This window comes from Pinus tabuliformis, chromosome 5_2 (assembly GCF_031772625.1).
Source record: "Pinus tabuliformis cultivar Carrire ecotype Pingquan chromosome 5_2, CPIR1, whole genome shotgun sequence".
In the NCBI taxonomy this organism is placed as follows: domain Eukaryota; kingdom Viridiplantae; phylum Streptophyta; class Pinopsida; order Pinales; family Pinaceae; genus Pinus; species Pinus tabuliformis.
The window spans coordinates 448,132,945-448,159,877 of record NC_142306.1 but is presented as its reverse complement, the minus strand read 5'-3'; positions in this window follow the sequence as shown (position 1 = coordinate 448,159,877).

The following is a 26,933-nucleotide window of genomic DNA, read 5'->3' as shown; positions in this document are numbered from 1 at the left end:
GGCATGGGAGGCAGACCCAAATCAACGCTCATCAAGCGTTTGGATAGATAGGTCTAAGGAATATGGCACCCCTTCAGATCCTTGGTCGCAAGTGCATTACACCGACGAAGGAATTGTTCAGTCAATGACAATTGATGGGGCGCCATGGGAAAATTACCACCATTGTTCCCATCTTCCGGATTGTCAAGAAGATACTCTTGATGACCTTCATCATCCTTCAGTTTTTTATTTCCTATCAAATACTGTAAACACGGTGGATTCCGAGCGAAAATTGTCCAATATCGAAGAGACTATCGCCATAAATATATCGACCAAAACAGATGTTGTAGAGAATATTTATGTTGGCAAATGTTGTTCTCCTTCAGAACTGGAAATATATAACGCTCTTTTTTGCGAATTCAGAGATGTCTTTGCTTGGTCTTATGAAGAAATGCCAGGCATTGACTCGAATATCGTTGAACACGAAATCAAGATGTATCCAGATGTGAAACCGGTACGACAACGGCTACGGCAGATGCACCCCAAGAAAGCCGCTGCCATCAAGGCAGAAGTTGAGAAACTTCTCCATGCTGGTTTTATTTACCCGGTTCCTCTAACCGATTGGGTATCAAACATTGTTCCTGTGATGAAAAAACAAGGAATGATTAGAGTGTGCATCGATTATAGGGATGTAAATCAAGCTTGTCCAAAAGACAACTACCCTACACCCTTTATTGACCAGATAATTGATGAATGTGCCGGATGTGAAATATTTTCATTTATGGATGGATTCTCCTGGTATAATCAAATAAATATCCGCCCACAGGACCAGTCAAAGAGTGCATTTATTTTTCCGTGGGGCACATTTGCATATTGCAAATTACCCTTTGGTTTAAAGAACGCAGGGGCAACATTTCAAAGGGAAATGATTTATGCCTTCCATGACATCAAAAACATCGTTCAACCATATCTCGACAACCTTCCGGCTCATTCGTGAAAGCGGACCGATCATCCGTAGCATTTGAGAGCGATATTTCTACATTGCTGACACTACAAGATACGACTCAATCCACACAAATGTGTGTTCTGTGTCAGTTCTGGTCGTTTACTTGGCTTTGTAGTCTCAAAGGATGGGATTTGTCTCGACCCATGTAAGGTTCAGGCAATCATAAATTTGCCTCCACCTTCAAATTTGCTTCAGATTCAGAAACTCCAAGCGAAAGCAAACATTCTGAGGAGGTTCATTCCAAATTACGCCGAACTAGCTAAAGGTTATACGCGTCTATTAAAAAATAAGTACCCTTTGTCTGGGATCAGGTCATGCAAGCTTTCTTTGATTCTTTAAAGGAATTGATAATGAAAGCATCATTAATGTACGCTCCTAATTATCAAAAAGACTTTAACCTGTATCTGGCTGCAGAAAATACAACCATCGCAATGGTTTTAGTTCAAGAAGACAATGGAATTGAACATCCTATATATTATTTGAGTAGAAACTTAAATGATACAGAAAGCAAGTATTCCTATGTTGAAAAGCTGGCTCTCGCAGTAGTTCAAGCGATACAGAGATTTTGAAACTATGTCCTATTTTGAAAAACTACCATTTTTTCAGATTGCAACCCCATGACTTATATATTGTCGCGACAGTTACTGGGGGGCAAATATTCAAAATGGATAGCAATTCTTCAAGAGTTTGATCTGGAATTCATAAAATCCAAATCAAAGAAATCCCTGGTTTTCATAGAATTACTATGCGATCTCCCATCGTCGTCCAACGATGGAACATCTGAAGAAACCATCGTGGATGAATCTTTGTTTCTGATATCTTCAAGAAATCCGTGGTATGGAGATATAATCATCTATCTCCAAACCCAAAAATATAGGTCTAATACCTCTCGCTCAGAACAAAAATGTATTCGATACCAATTGAAAGACTACATGATCGTCGGTGATACACTTTACCGTCGTGGTGTCGATACAGTTCTGAGGAGGTGCCTCACCCATGAGGAGGCCAAAAATGTCCTGAATGATTGCCATTCAGGCGCGTGTGGGGGGCATCAATTTGGTTATGCTACGACAATTTTTTTTTACGAGCAGGATACTTCTGGCCAACAATGTTCAAAGATTGCATAACCGCAGTCAGAAGTTGCCATGCATGTCAAATTTTCGATAGCAAAACCAGAAGACCACCCGCACCACTACAGCCAATAGTTGTGGTTGGGCCATTCGCCAAATGGGGCATTGATTTCATGACATGTAACCCCACCTTGACCGGGGGGCATGGGTATATCATAGTCGCTGTAGACTATTTTACCAAATGGGCCGAGGTGATGCCTACATTAGATAAAACTGGTGAAACAACTGCCCTTTTCTTTTTCAATCATGTAGTCGCCAGATTCGACGTTCCACAGGCTATAGTCACAGATCATGGATCGCATTTTTGCAATCACATGATGGTCGAATTGGCTGCCAAATTGGGGCTATCCCACGACAGCTCTACTCCATATTACCCGCAGGCCAATGGACAAGTTGAAGCAATCAACAAATTCCTGAAGCGGATGCTGCAAAGGATGATTGGAGTTCACAAAAGGAGTTGGCACCTGATTTTGTACTCAAACTTGTGGGCATACCGAACATCAGTGAGGAATGCAACTGGGTTTACACCCTTTCAACTGGTTTATGGCCTAGAAGCAATCTTACCAGTTCAGTGTGAAATCTCGTCCCTCAAATTCACAGTCGATCTTCTCCCCGGAAATTTAGAAGAGGAGGCTCGTTTCTTGGAACTAATCCAATTGGATGAAACATGTCGGCAGTTCGACAAAAATGTCAAACCCCGTGTCTTCTCGGAAGGTGACTTGGTCTTACTTTACGACCAGGAATTCGATAAATTGGGAGCAGGTAAATTCAAATCTTTGTGGATGGACCCCTATATTGTTAAGCGTGTATTAGCAAAAGGAGCCTACGAGTTAATGGATTATGACGGGATTCCACTGGCGCAACCCCATAACGGGTTGTACCTTAAGTGTTACTACGTATGATTCAGTGTAGTAACCCATATGCTTTTTTTACATTTTTGTTTTCGCTAAGGGTAATTGTTTTGGTCAAGTAATCCACTTCTTACATTTGTTGCAGATGTCGAATCTATTGGAATCTTTTGTTGGATATGCCGACGGAGCGAGTCGTAGTTCGCGGAACCTATCTTCTGCGGCCTGGGCCATTTTTGATCCAAGCGATGAGTTAGTAAGTTTCAGAGGGGTATGTATTGGTCAGTCAACAAATAATATCGCTGAATATAGCGTGTTGATAAAAATCCTCTCTGATGCCATCACACATGGCATATGCCGACTTGTCATCAGGCTAGACTCACAACTCGTCATACTGCAACTCACTGGTATCTACTTCGTCCGAAATCCAGCTATCTATCGCATGTTCCTAAGGGTCAAGATTTTAGAAAGACAATTTGATTTTATTCAATATCAGCATATTTCCAGAAACTTAAACACATTAACAGATTCATTGGCAAATTATGTGTTAGATAGACATTTGCAACATTTATAAAAAGAAGCATTTCATCAATATTTGCATCAGGATCATGTAACTTAACCAAAATAAAACTCCGAAAATCAAAAATATATATATAATTGTTTATGGTTTACATATAATGTTCTGTAACCAAGACAAAATTGGTCAGATGACCCAAAACTCAAAACGCTAGGGGGCACCCTAGTCTAATGATGCTGGTGATAACAAGTCACCGCTTGTGCAATCATGCGTAAAAGCCTAGTCCATCGACTCGGCACGCCGATAGTATGTCGCTGCAACCTCAGAGGCAGCTCGTCAGTCCTCACGTCCGGAATACCAAGAGTGAGGCCTTCGACCTGATCCTGTAATGCTGAAAGAGTCTCGGCCACATCAAGGTCGCGAAGGATAGCCCTTCCCATAGCCTCTCCTGCTGGAGCGGCAGTGGGCACTCTCAGGCGTACTACTGGCCGAACTGGTCCAACATTTGCATGAGCACATGAGTTTTGATTAGTCCTGAGAGAAGAAAGCACAAGAACAGTATAAAACAAATGATAAATAGAGATATGGTCAGAGAATTTACCGATGACACCCCACTGCTCGCCAGCCGGTAGTACCAAATCCGGATCACCCCGGAAATCCATACCAGCATATGGATACTCGAAAAAAACCATCTCCTGACGGTTGAACCACTCAAAGAAAGTATCAGAAAAGGAAACTTGGGACTGACCAGCATGTCTGGCCATAAGGTCGACCCATCTCTGCATCTGTGTCTTAGTCGGTGGAGATAAACCAAGTGAAACATACTACGGCTGCATTAGCGGGATCTTTTCCAAGGCGAAAGCGGTCAAGATAGAACCATATCCAAATTTCTTCAATCTTCCATTTTTCACCTTGGTTAGTTGTTCTTTCATCACAGAGAGTATTACATCATACCAGTTGAACACCTTTGGTTCAAGGCATTCTACGACATACTACATATAAGATCTGTTGGCCACATGGAGAGCCGCACTACCAGCCAGTCTAGAAAAAGTAAATAGAATGGTCCTCAAGGACCTGTCAGTGACATCTCGGATATTGATCTTGCCATCCTTACTTGGCTAAGATCCCTCTTTGCAATACCTACGAATGTAATCTCTCACGGATTCACCCCCACGGGCTGAACCTGATAATGAGATAGGGGCACCCCGCCTCGATAAGCCGGTCAAAAAATAGATGTCCACGAAAGTCAAGGGGATGGACTTGCCCCTAATCTAGAACACCTAGGTGGTAGGATCCCACGCATCAAGGAAATATTGCAACAAGTTCATTTGTTGCCTCATGCTAGAGATGCGAAAAAACTTGAACAGGCTACAGTTCCGCAGTGCATTTACCGTAACCAGATCATGTAAAGCAAGCATGTCCTCTTCTTCATGCTCACATTCTCGCCATGTAACAGGCATTTTGCTCCAATGAATCTCTGAAACAAACAAGAGAAGAGTCAGGATCCTGATTTGGTGAAAAACAGGCAAAAATTTCCATGAAAAACTGTGCATAAATTTCCCTCTTTGCGCCCATCGCACCCCCAGCAGTGTTCTAGGTGGGATGCATGCTAACTGGCCAATGGCCAAGCTAGCATGCATCACACCTTTCGATATAGAAGAGGTGCGATGGAGCCAGGGTGAGTTTTTCAAACCCCAGAGGCTCAGAAAAACCAGAAAACATGCTCAAAATTCAAAAAGGAAAGGATGAAATTGAAGAGCTCAGGTTTAGCTCCTACCTGGTCCAAACGGCACCAAGAATCGTCCACAGAATCTCCTGGAATTAGCTAGTGAAAATCAAGGGGGAAAGCACCTCCAAAGCTCCAACAAACCAAAGTTCAAATGAAATGGTAAAATGAGAGGTAAAAAACCACTTTTAAATTACTTTTCACGTAATTCAAGTAAAATATTAGTGTTTTGACTCATTTTTCAAACATATATTGTTCGTTTCTAACTAGTTTGATGAAGCAATTCAGCAGGCAGTACAACCTTTGAAGGAATAGAAGTTGTCAATGGTAAAATCAAGATAATCAATGACCATTGTATCGAGCAGTTTTAACGCGGAATTCAAGCTTGTTAAAAAATAAACATAAGCAATGAGCAAATGTTCCCCTAGAGTTTAAGCTCATTAAAAAATGAACCAATTTCCGGTAAATAACCATCGTGAATGTATTATCATCAGCCTTTGAAGCCTTGGTCGTGTTCTCATCATCACCTCCACTCTATTTTGGCCGATCATTCACCTCCATTTGATTGTTTACCCTTTTTGAGGAGCAGCTACGAAGAGTGATCCTGTTAGCCATCCTTGTGACACTGCCGTGATTGGAAAATTCCAAACCTTACCTAGAATTAGCTGCTACCCAAATTTATCACTCGTTCCTCAAAAAACGAGTCTCCTTTAAGCTCTTTTCAACTGACTTGTAAAATATGAAAATATTGCCAAGTAATTGGCCTCTCCAGCTCGTTAAAGTGACTGAAAGTGTTATCCCTCCTTTAGATTTTAATCTTTTTGGACCTGAGGAATTATTACACAAAAAAATCGAGCACTCGTTTTGTTCAGCTCGTTAAAAGTACCGAAAATTCATCCCTTTTGTATTGTTTTATACTTTTTCGGACTCAAGGGATTATATGACGAAAAATGATTATTGGAGTTTTCTTTACGTCCCTTTTCAGACTCTCTAAAATTGAAAAGGACCAAGTTATCTTTGTCGTTAAACTCGTTAAAACCGAATAGTGACAAACTTGTCCATACAGATAAGAACGAGTTTCACTATCGCTAGGCTCGTTAAAACATAGTGATGGGTTTGCCCGAAGGGCAAATTATAGAACAAGCATATATTATCCTCCTCAAGCTTGACAAAAATAAAGAGGTACTGGTCAGCAATGACTGGGGAAAATTGGGAAGAAAACTTGAAGAAACTTTATTGGTAGCAAGTCGCTCTCGAACATGACACTTTCACTCTGCATCTGAGTCGGGTTGGGTTGTTCCATTCATTGGTCATATCACCATGGGTCCATCACACCATCCATATTTGGGGTTAACGTTATCAATCCATCATGTCAGTGTCACTGATATGTTCAAGAGAAGTCGCTCAAAGAATTCACCTGTGTCTCATCCACTGCAGTACATTTACGCTCCATTCTTTCATGACCGCCACCCTGAACCTTATGTCATCAGATCGTTTTCACCTCCGTTAAAATAATTTTCTTCGTTCCGTGTCATTTATGTGGGATTCACTAAGGCCCTCCTATGATGGATCGCTTCTTGTCGAAATCAGCTCATTATCCAAGAAGTCGATCTAGGAACAACCCTTTCAGTACTTTGAAGCTTGCATGCCTCAATGGCAAGTTTCTCACTTTTGGCAACAGGTTTATATCAATGGCCTTCGACCTAAATATTTTGCGTGGTGTTCGACACCAAGTCCCTTATTCACACCACGTGAATTGTACTGTAGTACCTTGAGGGTCATCATCATTATCGGTGATTCCTCTCATGCCTGTTAACAACTTACATCATTGGCTGGTAATCGGGCGATGTCTTTCCATGTTCGACTCTAGAACATCTCTCACATGGATCAACTTGTACTTTGAGTGAACATCGAATGAGATTGAAGACCCCAGATCTAGTTTCATCGATCCGGGCTGCGATATATATTTAGGAAAATAAAGACATCAAATGTACATCAATGTTGCACATATAATCATCCAACCTAAGGGATGATGGCTCTACTAGAATCATCAGTCTGCACACAGACGATTGTCTGTCTTATGTACATGAAAATGAATTTATAAAGCTAAGCATGGGAATGGCCACCTCAGCTAGATCATGAAAAATATTATGAAGATAATGTATTGTATTGTATCTTATTACAGGTCACCTTCCAGCTTGAAAAAACTTCGGATCCTCATGATAAAGCATTTCACCCGACATCAAAAAGATTAACGACCTCATGCTTTAGGGGGCAACTGTTATAGACATTTTTGGGCACTGCAAACCCAATCATAAATGTCCATAAACCAAGGGCTCCTAAGTCCCTAAAAGTGTTGTTCCAACCCCTAAAAGAATAAGGTCAACTGATTACAACATCTCTCAAAAGTTCTCCATGAAAAACTACTCAGAACTGGTCAAAATTGGACCATCTCACCTGCTCCATGGTCAAAGTGCGCTGCATCCCACCTAAATGCACACGGGAGGTGCGATGCATACTGAAACGCCCTTCTATGGGGTGCGATGGGTGAGAGTGGACAAATGGAAGGGTCAATCTGTGAGGTGGAGGATCATGGAATCTTCCAGAAACTTCTCCTGTGACACTTGCCTCTCTGCATTCGCCCAGGGATGAGTAAGAGATCATCAATCTCCAAGTGGAATCAAGAACTATCAGAGAGAGGACACTAATCAAATCTCAGAAGCTGACTCACCCCCCTTGCAAACATCTATATATGGATCCCTCATCCCAGAGATCCAAAGGCTAGAATTTTGTATCTTGTAAGGAAGTGCTGCTGGTTTCTTGGTGTAACATCATAGTGTTGGGTGATCTAAGCTTTTCATGAGGTGAAGAAGGGCTTTCTTGCTGAGAGGATGACACTGGGTCAGAACAATTGGTTGTAATCCTCTTTGCTATTCTTGATTATTAATAAAGTTATTCGAGTTTTCCTCCACATTCTTGTATGATTGATGATATATGCATTTGTGTGGTCAATATATATCTGGTCCTATATTTTTTATGATAGTAGATCTTTGTTCTTGGATAGTGTTATGCTACTTTGATTCTACAGGTACTCTTTGAAGCTGGGTAAATGAGGAAGCAAGTGGCAAAGGTCTATCAGAAGGGAGAGGAATCAAGCAAGGAACCAAGCGCAAGACAGAGGTTGGTCTCCTTCTTTCCCCTCTTATCTATCTCTCATAAAGGAAAACGAAAGTGGTTTTAGTTTTTTTGTTTCTAAGGTAGCTACTAGCCTTAGTGGGACTAGCAGCTCTGCATAGACACTAGATTTCCCGATAACAAGGAGGATTTACCTCCTATAATTACTCTCCCTTGTCCCATTCGAGATTTTACCAAGGTCTTTGCCATAATTCCTTACTTTTACCCTTTATTTATTTATTCCTGCATTTTTCCTTTCTTTTATTCTTTATTCCTACATTACTTGCACATTAGACCACAAATCAAAATATCCAACTCTAACTCATCTCATAAACAAAATATAATCAAAAGTATGCAATAAGTTGTGAGAATAGTTGGTTTGACTACGCTAGGAGGTGAATTAAGGCCAATTAAGGCCCATATAATTACCCAATGATGAGGCTCATCAATAGCCTCATTTTCAATGAGATTCAGATATGTCCTCTTCTTCCATGCAATATAGTTTGAATCCCCAACCAATTTGTTTTTTGCCTTGAAAAAACACATTTCGAAAGATTTAAACATAAATATACTTGTGAAGATGCTTCTTCCACTTGTTGCCTCCTTCAATTTGATGATAATATAGATGATAAATAACTTCTCCTTGATGAAGATAGATATATTCTAGAGTGATCCGTTACTCCACAAAGAAGGAGATAACTTTATATCCTTTGATAGTGATGTCCTTGTTGATAATGATGACTTATTTATGATGTCTTGATGCTTCTTGGATGATCTTGTTCAATGGTAAGGTACTTGCTTCAATGAGAGGAAATTGCCTTAAAACTTTTGAAGATGATGATAACGCCCTTGATATTGCTTCTCTAGGATGAATATTATTCAAGAAACTTGATTTTTAAGTCCCTTCATCTTGAGTAGGGTCTTTGTGGTGTTTTGAGGATCCCAAGACTTCTTCTTTGATCTAGGGTTTGATAATTATTTACTTCAATTTGATATCCTTCGATATTTGATCCTTGATTGCTTGTGTGTCTCTTTATGAGATGAAATTTCCTTGATTTTTCACCTTATCTCTGATACCATGTTGAGAAATCTAGGGCATCAATATTAAGTTATTTCTCTATTAATGATAACTGCTTGTGAATTATTTTTACTTCAATATTAGGATCTTCTCTTCAATTATATATTATACTATTATTCTTCATAAAACAACTACCAAAGCATAAAGAATAAAAAGACAAGAGGATCATAGTGTAGGCCATTAGCCAAGGTCAAAACCTCGCCCACTTGATAGGAAAACCCAAACAAATTATTCTTCTTATATAGACTTCAATTGACGAATACCAAGACTAAGACCATTGACCTAATTGACCACTCCAAGACCAAGACACAATATCTCCTTGATGAAATTATTCTTCCTTGAGTCAACGATAGTCAACCTCCTTGTTTCTTCCTCCTTCTCGACTACCTTTTAGTGTTTCGATTCCTAGAAACAAATCTGCAACTTTTGGCCCTAATTCAGAAACCCTAGAACATGTGGTTGACCAAATTTGACCCTTGATTTTTCCTCGCTCTATAAGGAGATTTATTCTTGGAAATTCAACTTGAGATCTTCCTTATTTTTCTCCCAAAACTTCTCTCTCAATATGACTGTAATATCTCAGTCTTTTCCTGCAATAGACAACATTGCATTCTCACACGTGTGAAAGAGATCAACCCTAAAATAGATCATAAGTTTACTCAGTTTACTTTCCTTCTTCTTCGCTTGATGATGAGGCTTCTTTCTTGATTTATTCACACTTCTTCTTGCTTCATACCTTGATCAAATTCCTTTAGCTCAAATGGAGATTGAGCTACCATTTATAGTGATTTTCCCATGTACATTAGCCAACTTGACTGTGATCTAGGCCGACATGTCCTTTGGTGTAGCTCCATTGCTTTGTTTAAGTCCGACATGATGGAGGTTCTTGAGGTTGGTCTTGGAGGGTATTTTGACTCTTTCAATGCCTCATATACATATGTAACATACCCAAGAAGGGTCTTTTATACAAATCATTGTCTCAATTTGAATTTATGACCAATCCTAAGAGCTCACAATGGGAGCCTTAAATAAATAAAAAAATCCATGCTCATGAAACTCATGAGACAAGCATTACAATAATAATTTTATTTTTCTTCTTTACATTAATTACATAAAATAAGAATTACACATGTCATTATGAAGACCAAACCTAGTTACATTTTTCAATAATAACCACCAAAATAAGGTTGGAGACACTAAGAGGAAAAAAAAATAAGACTTATAATTGCTTTTCTCCCCTTTCAAAATATAGTCTAAAATTTTGCAAATGCAACAATCTGGGTCGTGAAGCACAAAATTCTCCACTAAAGGCAACATAAATAGTTTGAAGAAGGAAGATTGAAGAATCTACCCTTGATAATTGTGGTTTGGTTATGTATGGTCAAAATAAGGAAAGCCAATGGTTTTTCCATAGTGGATGCTCTAGGAAGATGATAGGTGACCACAAAAAATTCCATCTCATTAAGCAAAGAAAATGATGGAATTGTGACCTTTGGAGAGAATGGATCTGCTAAAATTGTTGGAATAGGCACAATGAGTCTCATCAATGGCAAGGGAAAAGCAAAAAAGGTACTATATGTTGAAGTCCTCAAGCATAATATTCTAAGTGTCAGCCAAATGTGTAATCAAGGACATGATCTCATTTTTTGTGCCAAAGACTGTGAAATAAGGAGATCATCTACAAGAAGACTAGTGGGAAAAGAGGTGAGAACAACGAATAATGTATACATTCTCAGTGAAATTGAAGAAGAAGTTGTTATATTGTTAATTTTAAGGGATAGATTGTTCTTTGTTATAGATAATTGCATTTATAAACTTTTTCAACATTTTCACATTAAATTTTCCCCATAACTTCATATAATCATTAGAAATTATGTAGAGAGTACAATAACATCAACAATGCAACAAAACAATAAAGAAAAGTATAATAAAAACATGCACAAATAAGACACCATGATTTAGGTCAGAGAGTAGGGGAAAACCACATAAGGGAGAAAACTCATCTAGATTCTTCTATTAGATATTCATCAAATGTTCAACTGAGATACAATATCATGAGACATCAATCACATTACGCCACCTAGGGCCATTCTAGAATTATACCAGGTGATAGTCCACACATCATTGTCACAACCACACATCTCTGTCATAGGGGAAATGCCACATCATCATTGTTATAGAGACATTGTCTCAATATCACTGTCATTTAGATTACTATCTCATATCATCCATCAAGGTTATTTTTGTGCAATCAAGGTTACTGTCATATTGGTCATCATTGTCTTATTGTCATTTTCCTTACAGATCATAAGCAAGGTCATTATAATCATGTCATATAAGTCACTATATCGTAGTCACATAAATCAATATCAAGTGTCATCATTATTTGTATTATACAACCAAGTCACTGCCATATCATTCATCAAAGCCATGTCATTCATCAAGGTTTCATTCATCAAATTCACTTCCATGTAATTCATTGCTATGAGAATACATGTCACTTCCATAAGCATACATATCATTGCAATGACTAACTGTTATTCAAAGTTATTATCCAATTCTCAAGCCACGACAATAGGGATGTTTTAATTTGAATTACATGATATGCCACATAGAGTAATAATGTAGAAACAATAGTTACAATATGAACCACATTGTAATATAAAGACAATGCGTGTTCATTGAAACATTTGATCCATAGGAAAAGGTGTGAGCCATGGAATTATGTGAGTCATATGAGAGATATAGAGAGCCTTAGTAGATTGAAAATAACCACAGATATCATGAATGAGCCACAATAAATTATAAATGATCCAATGATATTATGAATGAACCATAGTAATTTATGAGTGAACCATAGTAATTTATGAGTGAACCATAGAGATCATGAATGAACCATTGATAAATTAATGTGATCTATTGGGCCACTGTTAGATAGAATGTGTTATATAGAAAAGAGAATGGAAGGCACTGTAAACATAAGCAAGCAAATGTTCAAAAATTCAATGGCATAGAAAATTTCTAACCGTAGAGAAATCAAGTGCAAGTCATAAGCCACAAAGTATAGAAAATGTGAGCCATGGATATGACCCTCAGAAAGAATAGAAGTGATCCATGAAGAATATGGACGAGCCACACAAGTATATTGTGAGCTACCTCAGATTAGATCAAACCATTCATGAAATGTAAGCTTTGTAAATAAAGCGAACCATAGAGTCAATATAAAGACGAGATTCCTCAAAGATTTGGATCACATTAGTACCAAGCGAGTTACTGAGATAGTATGAGTCACGGTTTTGTGCCACAAAGATCATACGAATCATGCCAAAAAGACCATATAAATTGTGCCACAAAGACCATATGAATTATTCCACGGAGACCATACAAATTATTCCATAGAGATGCACAAATTACATTCCATCGAGATACCAGATTTATTTTACGTCCCAAATGGAGGTATCAATCTTATATTTATAGTAAATTGATTGAACCAAAAGGGTGTCTCCTTTTTAGGATCCAACTTGTATTTGGATAAATTTAGTGAGGCAAACATGGATACTATCCCAAATAAATTTGAATCACATTCTTTAATGATCAAACATAATTAATAACAATTTCCTTCTATCAAATTGAACTCCTCCTTTGCGGTATGGAGGGATTCTTCTTAGGGTATTAGGGTTTCCCTTTAGGTAAATTCATCCCAAAGGTGCCCACACTTCAACATACATGATTTAATCAAATGAAAGTTGGTTGTGGCACAAACATTTGGGACACCTATGCTTCGATAACTTAGTGAAGATTAGAAAAACTCAAGCAATAAGAGATATCTCCAGAATCTCAAATCCAACAAATGTTATTTGCATACATGTCAACATGGAAAGAAAACCAGGTCTAGCTTCAAATTGAAGGAGTGTTCAACATCGATGCCTCTAAAAATCATTTATACATATCTATGTGGACCTACTAGAACTCCAACACTACAAGGAGAAAGGTACTTTATTTTAGTTATAGATGATTATACTAGAATGATGTGGGTATATTTCATGAAATATAAGTCAAAATCACTAGATTGTCTTAGAAATTTCAAAGCAACAGTTGAAAATGAAAGTGAATTGAAGATCAAATGCTTAAGATCAAATAGAGGTGGAGAATTCACAGCAAGAAAATTTACTGAGTTCTGTGAAAAACATGGAATCAAGAGGCAAATTTATGTTTCTAGCGCTCAAAAAAAAAATGGAGTGGTAGAAAGAAAGAACATATATGTACAAGATATTTCTAGAAAAATGTTATTGGAAGCTAACTTACCTGTTAAATTCTGGAAGGAGGTAGTTGGGGCAGCAGTATACATCATGAATAGGGCACAACTCTGGGTAAACAGTGATAAAACTCCATATGAACTATGGAAAGGAAGACCTGCCTCTGTGAAACACTTCAAAATATTTGGAAGAAAATGCTTTATTAAGATTAATGACAATTGTCTTGGTAAGTTTGATTCTCGCATTGATGAAGGAATTTTTCTTGGATACTCTTTAAGAAGCAAGGCATACAAATGCTACAACAATCGTCTTCAAAAGGTGGTAGAAAGTAATGATGTAAAGATAGATGAGGCTCTTCCCAAAAAAGAAGTAGATCCAACAAATTAAGAAGGCATTATCTTTACAAATTAAGAGGAAGGTGTTGCAAGGGAAGAGCGGGAACTGGAAGACTAAAAGGAAGAAAAAGCTCAAACACCATCCAAGACAAATTTAAGTTTGTACAAAAACATCATCTAGAAGACCAAATTATCGGAGATGTCGATGTAGGAATACAAACATGATGAAATATGACAAACACACCAAAAAGAGTGGAATTTATTTGATGTCTTAGATAGAACCAAATAAATTTACTCAATAAAGTGAGGATCCACACTGGATAAAAGCAATGGAAGAGGAGTTGAACCAAATAAAAAAGAATGGAAAATGGGAATTTGTACCTCTTCCAAAGGATAAGAATGTCATAGGAATGAAGTGAGTGTTAAAGAAAAAAATAAATGAAGATGGACAAGTCATTATAAGCAAATCAAGATCAATGTGAAAGGGTTACACTCAAATTGAAGGAATTAACTTTGAAGAGACTTTCGCTCTTGTTCCCACACTAGAGGCCATAAGGATGTTTTTATTTTTCTCATGTTCAAAAGGGTTAAAATTCTATCATATGGATGTAAAATCATCCTTTCTAAATGGTGACCTAAAAAAGAAGTATACATGGAACAACCATAAGGGTTTGACTTGTCATAAAATAAAGACTTCATATGCAAATTGAAGAAGGCTGTATATGGCTTAAATCAAGACCCAAGAGCTTTGTATGCTAGACTTGATCACTATATTCAACAAATAGGATTCAAAATAGGAGTTGAATGAAGCAATATTTACATGAAGATCGATGAAGATAATCTACTAATCACACTGGTATACGTGGATGGTCTAATTTTTGGCAGTAACAATGATAAAATGAGTCACCAATTTTCCCGAGAAATGTCAAAATAATTTGAAATGCCAATGATTGGATATTTTTCTTTCTTTCCTAGACTTGAAGTAACTCAAACTTGTGATGGAATGTTTATATCACAAACAAAGTACCTCAAGGATATGCTTAAGTGGTTTGGGATGGAAGAATTTGTTGTTATAAGTGCACCTATGATTAGAGGTTGTAAACTAAGTAAGGATGATGAATCTCCTACAGTAAATGCAACTCTCTACAAAACAGTGATTGGAGGCCTTATATATCTGACAACTTTATGCCTAGACATCATGCAAGCAGTGGGTATGGTGGCAAGGTTCTAGCCATCCCCTAAGGAATCTCACATGCAAGCTATAAAAATGATATTCAGATATCTAAAGGGCACCCCTGATTTTGGATTATGGTATCCTAAGAGAAAAAACCTTATCTTGATATCATATACTGCTGCAAAACGGGTAGGAAGCATTGATGATCGAAAGAGAACCAATGGAAATTCATTTTTTCTAGGAGATTGTATTGTATCCTAGTTAAGAAACAAATAGTCATCCATATCTCCTTCCATAGGCTAAAATCGAATATATTGCAGAAACAAACTGTTGTACACAAATACTTTTGATGAAGGAAGCCTTGAAGGATGTCAAAATAGAACTAAATCATCCCATCACTACCTTTGGTGCAAATACAAGTGTAATTAGTCACTTAAAAACCCAGTGATGCACTCAAGAACAAAATATATTCGAATCAAGTATCGCTTTCTTTGTGAATAGGTTGTTGATCAAAACATCAAAATGAAATATGTTAGCACAAAGGAACAAATTGCAGACATTTTCATAAAACCCCTACCACGAGAAGCATTTGAATATCTTCTTCAAAATATGGGGGGCATCTCTCTTTCATCCTATTAGAGCATCCCTTTTCTATTGATGTCAAAGGGGGAGAACATGAAGACAAGGGGAGCAACACAATGTTAGGGGGAGTAGCATATGAGGAATGTTGCCATCAATAACAAATGGGGGATTGTTGAGAAATTAGTTGTTATTGATGTCAAGGGATGACCAACTAAAGAGGGAAATAGAATAGGCTTAAAAATCACTTTAATCCCTTTCCAACGAACTATTGTATGCCCCCTAGATCCTCTCCATTGAGGAGAAATGTTTTTTTTAAGAAACAAACACTTGTTTTATCCCTTATCCAAGTCGACCCTATCTTAGGTATTTTGAGTAGTATAAACAAGTGGGATTTCTCCTCCATTTGGCCACCAACTCGATGAAGAAGAAATACAAGAAGATTAATACCTAAGGAATAAGTGAATAGGTTCATATCTCATGAACCTATAAGAAAATTGTGTTGATTTTTAATGTACCTTGGACAAGTGGTTTCCCATGGGTTAGTCTCTACCTAGGGAAAAGTGTCCAAAATAATTTGTTTCCTAGGTGTGACTTTATAAAGTGAAAGTGACTTTATAATTGGTAAAGTCAATGTTAAATTATAAAGTGAAAATTGATTTTAGACATAAAGTACAATGTGGGTAATTTATTTAATGGGTGAGTTAAAAAATAGAAAATGAGAATTAAATGCACATTTATTCTCATCACTTGATCTAAATGAATATGAGCCATTAGACTTAGGGTTGCCCAAAAGTCATTTAGGGAAACAAAAGGGGGAAAATAAAAGGGAGACTACATTCATTCTTCATGAGCAGATTGGAGAAAGGATGCTGAGAGTTGGATAAAAGTTCTGAAGGAGAAATTTGTTGCAGTGAGTTGAAGGAGTGATTTGCTAGCAAAGTTGGGCATGGAAATCAAGGCTTAGAAGACATCAAAAGGTACAGTACGAACAATATTGAATGTTGTGAGCTGCACTTTGTTCGAGAGATGTTTTGAAAAAAAAAATTTGTAAAGTTTGTACATTGATACAGAAATTCATATAGTTCGTACAGTCGTATCCGTGCAATACATATTTTTAGCTTCAAGTGGGCATGGAAATCGAGGCAAAGTGGGCATAGTTTTCAAGGAGTTTTGGGCTGAAGAGATAAGTTGTATTTTGTTGTTTTGTTTTGTCTGCAAATGTATTTTTCCTTAACTTTAAAGATAAATAAATTTGAAGAGCTCTCTAACAGGTTTTCTCTGGAGAAGATTCAAGGGGTTTTGCCTGGGTCTAAGTTGACCAAAAATCTATGTGTATTTTTATGTGTATTGCTGGTCTAGTTATGTCCATATTTATTTTCAGCGTGTGTTGACAGTCCCATGTGTTTTAATCTAAAAATTTCATTTCCAGAATTCTATATGTTGAATGTATGTTTATGGGAAAGGGAATTTAACTGAATGGGAGTGATAAGGTGAAATTAAAACTGAGTTGGGTTTGTTGGAAACATTTTTTTTTTGGTTGTCAAATTTCAACATGGTATTGGAGCTACATGCTGAAAATTGTAGTTTGAACAATAGACAATAGTTTGGGACAAAAAACAATGGTTTAGACAACAAATTGAATTTTTGGACAGAAAACTCAGTTTGGACAACAAACTGATATTTTGGGACAGCAAGGTGAAATTTCACATAGACTGAACTTTTGGGACAACAAGGTGAAATTTCACATAGACTAAACTTTTGGGACATCAAGGTGTGTTGGAAAGTTCATTTCTCCATTTTCTTGGTTTTGTAAATTTTGGGTAGCGGCCATGGCCATGTTCTTAAGGATAAAGGACAGACTAGATGGGATATCCAACTATGCCATTTGGAAGGATAGAATTGAGACAATGTTTGAGGAGGTAGCAGTTTGGGACATAGTGTGGCTAGTGGTTTTACCTCCTACTACTACAGATGAACTTGATGAATTCACAAAAATAATGCAAAGGCAAAAATGATTTTTATGGATAGTCTGAAGGATCATGTGGTTCCTTAGGTGAGAGGAAACACATATGCATATCAGATGTGGACAACTCTAACCACTTTCTATCAGAGTACCAATGAGAGCAGGAAGATGGTACTCAAAGAACTATTGAAGAACATCAGGATGACAAAGGCTGAAAGTGTAGTTCATTATCTTGGCAGGGTCAAACAAGTATGTGATGATTTGATTGATAATGGTGAGATAGTTGCACCCATAGAGTTAGTCAGGATAGCTATAGCGAGACTTCCTAAGTCTTGGGAGGTCTTTGGAGATGATGTTACCTCTATGGAGAATCTTCCCAATTGGGACAGATTCTAGGATGATTGTGTGTAGCATGAGATACGAAAGACTGGTAGTGGTGGGGTGAAGATAACAGATGAGGAGGATGTAGTCCTGACAGCCAGGGGGCAGAAAAAAGGGAAGGCTAAGAAAGGGGCATCATCAGATGGGCCTAAGGGAAAGGAGAAGAAAAAGAAGAAAGATATAGATATGTCCAAAGTAAAATGTTGGGCATGTCAGAAGATGGGACACTATGCTTCTACGTGTCCTGAGAGGAAGAACAAGGGGAAGAATGGTACTGCAGCTTCAGCAGAGGTGGAATAGTTTGCTTCATAGTTTGATCAGGACTTTGCATTTACTAATTCCACATCTAGTAGGAGTACATCATCCTATGTGTGGTACATAGACAACAGTGCTTCTCGCCATATGACAGGTGCACGAGAGTTCTTTTCAGAGCTTGCAGGAAGGGCACTTGATATTGAGATTGTACTAGGAGATGACCGCACTATGAGAGTTGTTGGTGTGGGGACTGTGACATTTGAGAGGGAATCTTTTCTTCCTTTGAAGGTCATGGATGTTTTGTATGTTCTGGGGATGAAGAATAACTTGATTTCAGTGTCTGCTATGGAGGATAAGGGGTTTGATGTCACTTTCTCAAGAGGGTAGGTATTGATGCATCCCAGGGGAGCTTCCATCACTTCAACCAAAGTGATTAGAGTCCGCTCTGGGAAACTATACAGGTTCAGTTTTCAGTTGGCAGGAGCATTGGTGAGTATGTTGGGTCCCTATAATACTAGTGATTACCCCATTACTATTGTAGTTGCATCCCTTATTAATATTTTTGTGCCCCTATTATCCCCATATTGTTATTATTGTGCCCCATAGAATCCCTCTATTGTTATTTTTGTGGCTTTATATTATTATTGTTAGGTCGGCTGGGTTATATTGTGACTCCTTAGACTCCTATATATAGAAAGGAGGTTTTATCATTTGAATCATCCAAGAACTATTCATTTATGTAATGTAAAGGAGGTTGCCCCCTCGAAGAGGCTGAATTCTAAGGCATTGATCTATCTTTTCTATCTTTTCTTGAGCTGGTTTCATAACATTTGGTATCAGAGCTTTGGATTCTAGGGTTTCGCTAATCCAAATAGGTCATCATGGAATTTTTGCTATAACTTTTCTTCTGCGACATTTCAGAAGCTTAAAAAAAAACCCATTTGAGAAGAAATCGCGCTAAACCTCGGGTCCGAATTTCAAAGCTTTTCGCACTATATTTATGGAGATATGATATGAGGAAGTTGGTCTTTTTGCAGACTCCTTAATTACATACCAAACAGGTGACCTAGGGAAAATCGTCATAACTTTCTCTCTGAGCATCGGATTGAAATTTCATAATAAGGTACAAAAAGAGGATGGACTGTAGTTTCTTTTCTATATTTTTCAGAGCCAAAGGTCGAAACAGTGACTCGTGGCACGTCATACAAGTTTACTCTACTGAACTAGTCTATAATCAGGTCACTGTGGGAGATTTCGCATAAATCTTCCTTGGAGAATCCAATTTGGATCAGACTGGTGGCATTGGAAAGAGGACACAAAGGGCTACTGCAGATCACAATTTTAGAACTAGATGATCTGAAATTACAGAGATACATCAGAGGCAATATCAAGCTCCTACAAAGTGAAAAAAGGTGTGTAGATTCTTTTAAATTTTTGCTTAAGATTGGTTTGAAAATTTATTTTGAAGGAATTCAAAGGGCATAGTAGAGCATTATTATCGGTAACTGATGCCCCGAGGAAAGAAAATGCAAACACCTAGTAAGCAACCTGAAAGCTCTAGCATGACTCATGAAGAAGAGGAAGAAATGCTACATGATATATCAAAATTACAAGAACAAGTGCAACAAATGTCACTCTCACAAAAGCTAACAGAAGCTAAGATAAATGGCGTGGAATCTAAGATAAAGGGTGTGGAAGCTAAGATGGACGATTTGAAGATAGATTTGAAGACAGATTTGAAGAGAGACATGGCAGATTTGAAGACAGATTTGACAAATTTTCTACAAGAAATACTTACTAATGGTGAAAAGGTAGTAAAGGAAACTCATGATGCGAACAAAAAAAATGTTAATCATGATTTCATAGACTCTAATGTGGGATCGAAGACCCACCATATTCCAAAAATCGATATGAGGAAGTTTGATGGCAAGGATCCCGCAACATGGATATTACAGATGGAGCAATTTTTCGATCTCAATAATGTGCAAAACACACAAAAGGTACGTATTGCAACTTTATATTTGGAACCAAATCAGTTTGTATGGTATCAATGGCTTTTCTCTCGTAAACAAAATATCACTTGGGCAATTTTTACAGAAGAATTGACAGCACATTATGAGGATACAAAAAGAAACACTTTTTTTAGCCAATTGATAAGTCTCAAACAAAAGGGTTCAATAACAGAGCACATTGAGGAGTTCCAAAAATTGAACATAAGGGTAAAAAATATTCCAAAGGAGCATATGATTGATGTGTTCATAGGGACTTTAAAGGATAATATCCAACATGATGTTCGCCTTTGGGAACCTGATTCATTAGAGAACGCATTCAGGTTAGCAAGAAAAATGGAAAGCAAAATTATGGCAACCAGGAAACATACCACTCACAACTATAAAGATGGAAGTGTTGTTGCCCCTAGTCTTCCACAACCTATAAGGTTGACACCACAAAAATTGGAAGAAAAAAGAGAAAAAGGGCTTTGTTACAGTTGTGATAGCAAATACACTAAAGGTCATAAGTGTGATGAGAAGAAATTATTCTACATAGATTGCGAAAAGGAAGAAGAAAAGGAGCAAGAAAGGTCAAAAGAAGAGGATATACTCCAGGAACAAAGCCTAGATAAAGAAGAAATGAATCCGACCATATCTTGTAATGCATTGGCAAGAATTACCACTCCTCAAACCATCAATATAGAAGGACAAATCAAGAAGAAAAAGGTAATAGTGTTGATTGATTCAGGAAGTACCCACAATTTTATTCATTGTAAGGTAGCAAAAGAATTGAATTGCTTCTTATATCCAGCACCAGAGTGTCAAGTGATGGTTTCAAATGGACGAACAATAAATTACTCTGGAAAGTGCCATAATATCAAGCTATCGATGGGAGAATATGTATTGACTAGCCCAATACTTTCCATTCCAATGGGAGGTGTTGATGTTGTACTAGGAGTCCAATGGCTACAATCCTTGGGTACAATAGCTTTTAATTTTCAAGAACTTTTCATGAAATTTTCTGTGGAAGGAAAGGAAGTTGAATTAAGGGGCATTGTAGGGAAACTGGGAAAGATAATCAGCTCTAACAGTATGACAAAGCTTCTAAAAAAGGAGCAAAGGGGTGTAATTGCACAATTATGTTCGCTAGATGTTTCCACATTGGAATCATCTATTTCTCCGGAACTCCAAAAAGTCTTGGACAATCATTCCAAGGTATTTGAGACTCCCAAAGGTCTCCCACCTATTCGTGATCATGATCATGTTATTCATCTGATTCCAGGAAGTGTTCCTCCAAACATCAGGCCGTACAAATATCCCTATGCTCAAAAGAGTGAAATTGAACATATGGTTGCAGAAATGCTAGAGGCTGGTATAATTCAACCGAGTCAAAGTTCTTTCTCTGCTCCAGTAGTATTAGTGCACAAGAAGGATGGATCATGGCGCATGTGTCCAGATTATAGGGAGCTCAACAAGCTCACTATTAAAGATAAGTTTCCCATTCTTGTCATTGATGAATTACTGGATGAATTGCATGGATCAATTTACTTCACCAAGTTGGATCTTCGTTCAAGATATCATCAAATCAGAATGAAGACTGAAGACATTTCAAAAACAGCATTTAGAACTCATGAGGGTCATTATGAATTTTTGGTCATGCCTTTTGGCCTTACCAATGCACCTTCAACATTTCAAGGTTTGATGAATTCCATTTTCAAACCATTCCTTAGAAAATTTGTGTTAGTATTTTTTGATGATATACTAATCTACAACAAGTCTTGGAAGGATCATGTTGAACATGTTGATAGGGTGCTACAACTATTGGAGGAGAAACAATTATATGCAAAAAGATCCAAATGTTTTTTTGGAGTACAAGAGGTGGAATATATGGGTCATATTGTATCTCATGAAGGAGTTAAGGTAGACCCTAGAAAATTAAAGCCATTAAGGAATGGAAAATCCCCACATCCATAAAGCATCTATGTGGATTTCTTGGGTTGACAGGGTATTATCGCAAGTTTGTTAAGAATTATGGGAGAATAGCAGCACCTCTAACAACATTATTGAAGAAAGATGCATTTTCATGGACTCCAGAAGCAACAAAGGCCTTTGAACATCTTAAAGAGGTAATGTGCCAAGCACCGGTCTTAGCTACACCGGACTTCACAAAAACATTTATTGTGGAATGTGATGCTTCAGGAAATGGAATTGGTGTTGTTTTAATGCAAGATGAAAGACCCATTGCTTTTGAAAGTCGTCCAATCAAGGGAAAGTTTTTACAAAGCTATTTATGAGAAGGAAATGTTGGCAATACTCCATGCACTCAAGAAATGGAAACCCTACCTAATGGGAAGACACTTCAAAGTAAAAATGGATCATGATAGCCTTAAATAATTTTTAGAACAAAGATTATCCTCTGAAGAGCAACAAAAGTGGGTCATAAAGATATTGGGTTATGACTTTGAAATCATCTACAAAGAAGGGAAGCAAAATGTGGTGGCAGATGCACTCTCAAGAAAGGATGAGGATGTGGAAGCATTGTTGTGTGCCATTTCTATTATCCAACCAGATTGGATAAACGGAGCAAGGGATGAATGGAAGAATGATGAATAAGTGTGGGCACTTATTCAAAAGTTACAACAAGATTCCAGTATGTCTGATACATTTAGTTGGCAAAATGATTCTTTATGGTACAAATATCGCTTATACCTATGTAAGAATTCCCAAATAAAACAAAAGATTCTTATGGAATTGCACACTTCTCCCTTAGGAGGGCACTCAGGATTTTTAAAAACTTACCACAGGGTTAAGACGGAATTTTTTTGGGATGGCCTAAATTGGATATTCAAAAATTTGTGGCAGAATGTTTGGTTTTCCAACAAAATAAAGTTGAAACAATTAAGACATCGGGTCCGTTACAACCTTTATCCATTCCAAGCCAACGTTGGGAGGAGGTTTCAATGGATTTTATCACAGGTTTACCCAAGTCTGAGGGAAAGACTGTCATCATGGTGGTAGTTGATAGAATTACCAAGTATGCACACTTTTGTGTATTATCACATCCATTTAAAGCCAATACAGTTTCTACTGATTTATGGAAACAATTCAAAAGCTACATGGAAACCCAAAGATTATGTAAGTGACAGAGATCCCATTTTCACTAGAAATTTTTGGACAGAATTATTTTCTTGTCTTGGTACTCAGTTAGCTCATAGCTCATCTTATCGTCCTCAATCTGATGGGCAAACTGAGATAGTAAACAAATGTTTGGAATGATATCTTCATTGCTTTGTATCTGATAAACAGACACAATGGGTCAAATGGTTGCCTCTGGCTGAATGGTGGTATAACACTTACTTCCATACAGCAACAAAAATGACCCCATTTATGGCACTTTATGGATATCAGCCACCATCCATCACATCATATTTAAGAGAAAATTCTAAGGTTCAAGTAGTGGAACATCACATCAAACATCAACAACAAGTCCTCCAACTCTTAAAGGATAACCTCGTGTTGGCACATAATAGAATGAAACAACAGGCATATCAACATCACAACGAAAGAAGTTTTGATGTAGGTGATTGGGTATTCCTATGGCTACAACCATATAAGCAAATGTCCCTCAAGCAAGCTAAGAAGGATAATAAATTATCACCAAAGTATTATGGTCCATACAAGGTGTTGCAAAAGATTGGTACTATGGCATACAAATTGGAGCTTCCTGCAGCTTCTCGATTGCACCTAGTTTTCCATGTTTCATGTTTAAAGAAGGTTATAGGAGACAAGCTCCCAGTTCAAACAATATTGCCAGAACTTGAAGAGGAAGGAAAAATTATATTGGAACCGGAAGTAGTCACAGAAATAAGAATTCGACAGCTGCGAAATCGATCAATTTCAGAGTATCTTATCAAGTGGAAGAACTTATCTGCTGAAGATTCCACATGGGAGGATGAGAATTTTATACAGAAGCATCCAGAACTACTCAAGCATTGAGGACACCACTTTTTTGAAGGAGAGGGGCATGTTGGGTCCCTATAATACTAGTGATTACCCCATTACTATTGTAGTTGCATCCCTTATTAATATTGTTGTGCCCCTATTATCCCCATATTGTTATTACTGTGCCCCATAGAATCCCTCTATTGTTATTTTTGTGGCTTTATATTATTATTGTTAGGTCAGCTGGGTTATATTGTGACTCCTTAGACTCCTATATATAGAAAGGAGGTTTTCTCATTTGAATCATCCAAGAATTGTTCATTTATGTAATGTAAAGGAGGTTGCCCCCTCGAAGAGGATGAATTCTAAGGCATTGGTCTATCTTTTCTATCTTTTCTTGAGCTGGTTACATAACAGAGTAGCACATCTCATAGCACTCACACTAGCACCACCAGCAATAGAGACTTGTGTGAGTTATGGCACCGGAGGATGGCGCATATGCATCATGGAGCTTTGAGAGTACTGAGGGAGATCACTACTGGAGTTCCTGATTTTAGTATCGAGCATTATGAGGTCTACAGAGGGTGTGATCTGGGAAAGTACACCAAGTTGCCATTCCTAGGGAGAGACAATAGATCTACAGGTATACTAGACTTGATTCATACTGATGTTAGTGGTCGTATGTATCATGTGTCTTTGGGTGATTATGAGTATTATGTTATATTCATTGATGACTACTCTAGGAGGACTTGGATATATTTCCTGAATACCAAGGGTGAGGTCTTTAGTCGCTTTAAATATTTCAAAGCTCTTGTGGAAAAGCAGACAGGTAGGAAGGTTTAGGTCTTAAGGTCAGACAATGGTGGTGAGTACACCAATGGTGGTTTTTCTGACTTCTGTGCAAAGGAGGGCATTAGGAGAGATTCATGATTCCTTACAACCCCCAGTAGAATGGGGTGTCTGAAAGAAAGAACAAAGCTATTTTTGGGGCTGCTAGAGCGATGATTCATGTTTAAGGGTTGCCTTTGTTTTTGTGGACTGAGGCCCGCAATACTGTTGTTTATCTTTAGAATAGGAGTCCTCACAAAGTATTGGGGAATGTCACTCTGGAGGAGGCTTTCACTGGAGAGAAGCCTCATGTGGGACATATTTGTATCTTTGGATGTCTCATATATTCTTATATCCCCAAGGGGCAGAGGACGAATATGGAACCCATGGAAAAGAAGGGTATCTTTATGGGTTACTGCAAGACTTCGAAGGCCTATCAGATCATGAGAGTATGATGAGAGAGAGTCACAGACTTCTCCTCAGCGGGGAGGTCAGGTATAGCGAGCAAGACCTCAGGGTTCTAGATCAACTATTAGAGGAGGTACTTCAGTGTCAGTGACATTTGGGGAACCAGTGGCAAGTTCACTAAGTACTTCTTTAGGGAGTCTAATGGTACAGAGTTCACATGGCACTTCAGTTGACACAGGCATAGGTGCCAGTGTAAGTTCTTTGAGGATAGGTGCTAGTACAGACACACCAGGGTCAGTTGGAAGACCTTCAGGTTCACCAGATTGGGAGGTAGAGGACGAGGTTCCATTTGGGGAATCTTATTCAGGGAAGAGGAGGCTCAAGTGGCTTTAAGACACCTTGAAGGAAGTGGAGTCTGTTGGTCCTCCAAAGAGGGTGAACAGGGAGAGTGTGCCACTTGAGCAGTTTTGCAGCTATGTAGCTAAGGCTACCATCATCATTGACTCTGAGCCTACTAGCTATGAGGAGGATACCATCCATGAGGTATCGAGAGAGGCTATGGTGGAGGATTATGCCTCTATCATTAAGAACAATGTCTGGGAAGTGGTGCCTAGGCCTGAGGGCATGTCAGTTGTGACTTCTAGGTGGCCCTACAAGATCAATCATGTTGCAGATGGTAGCATTGAGAAGCTCAAGGCAAGGTTTGTGGCTAGAGGGTTCTCACAAATAAAGGGAGTTGACTATGATGATACCTTCAATCTCGTAGCTCGGTACACTTCTATCCAGTTCCCTATCTCTATTGCTGCAGAAATGGGTTGGCAGATCCATCAGATGGATGTGAATACCGCATTTCATAATAGAGTTATAGAGGAGGAGGTGTATGTTGAGCAACCACAGGGCTTTGAGGTACTTGGGTAGAAGATCCATGTATGTCGGTTGAGGCGATCACTCTATGGACTTAAGCAAGCTCTGAGAGCTTGGTATTCGAGGATTGATACTTACTTGCAGCAGATGGGTTTCACGGAGAGTGATGCAGATCCGAACCTATACTACATTTTTGTAGGGGATGATCCACTCATTCTTGTGTTGTATGTTGATGACTTTTTCATAGCTAGGGCAAAGAGATGGATTAGTGGTTGGAAGGAGGATCTTGCTATGGAGTTCGAGATGAAGGACAGTGGGCTGATGCATTACTTTTTGGAGCTTGAGGTGTGGTAGGAGAAGGGGCATATATTTATGGGGCAGGGGTAATATGTTGTGGATGTGTTGAGCAGATTTCACATGGCAGACTATAGACCCATGTCTACACCTATGATCATCAACTGGAAGAAGCTTCATGCTTCAAATTCTAGTTTGGTGG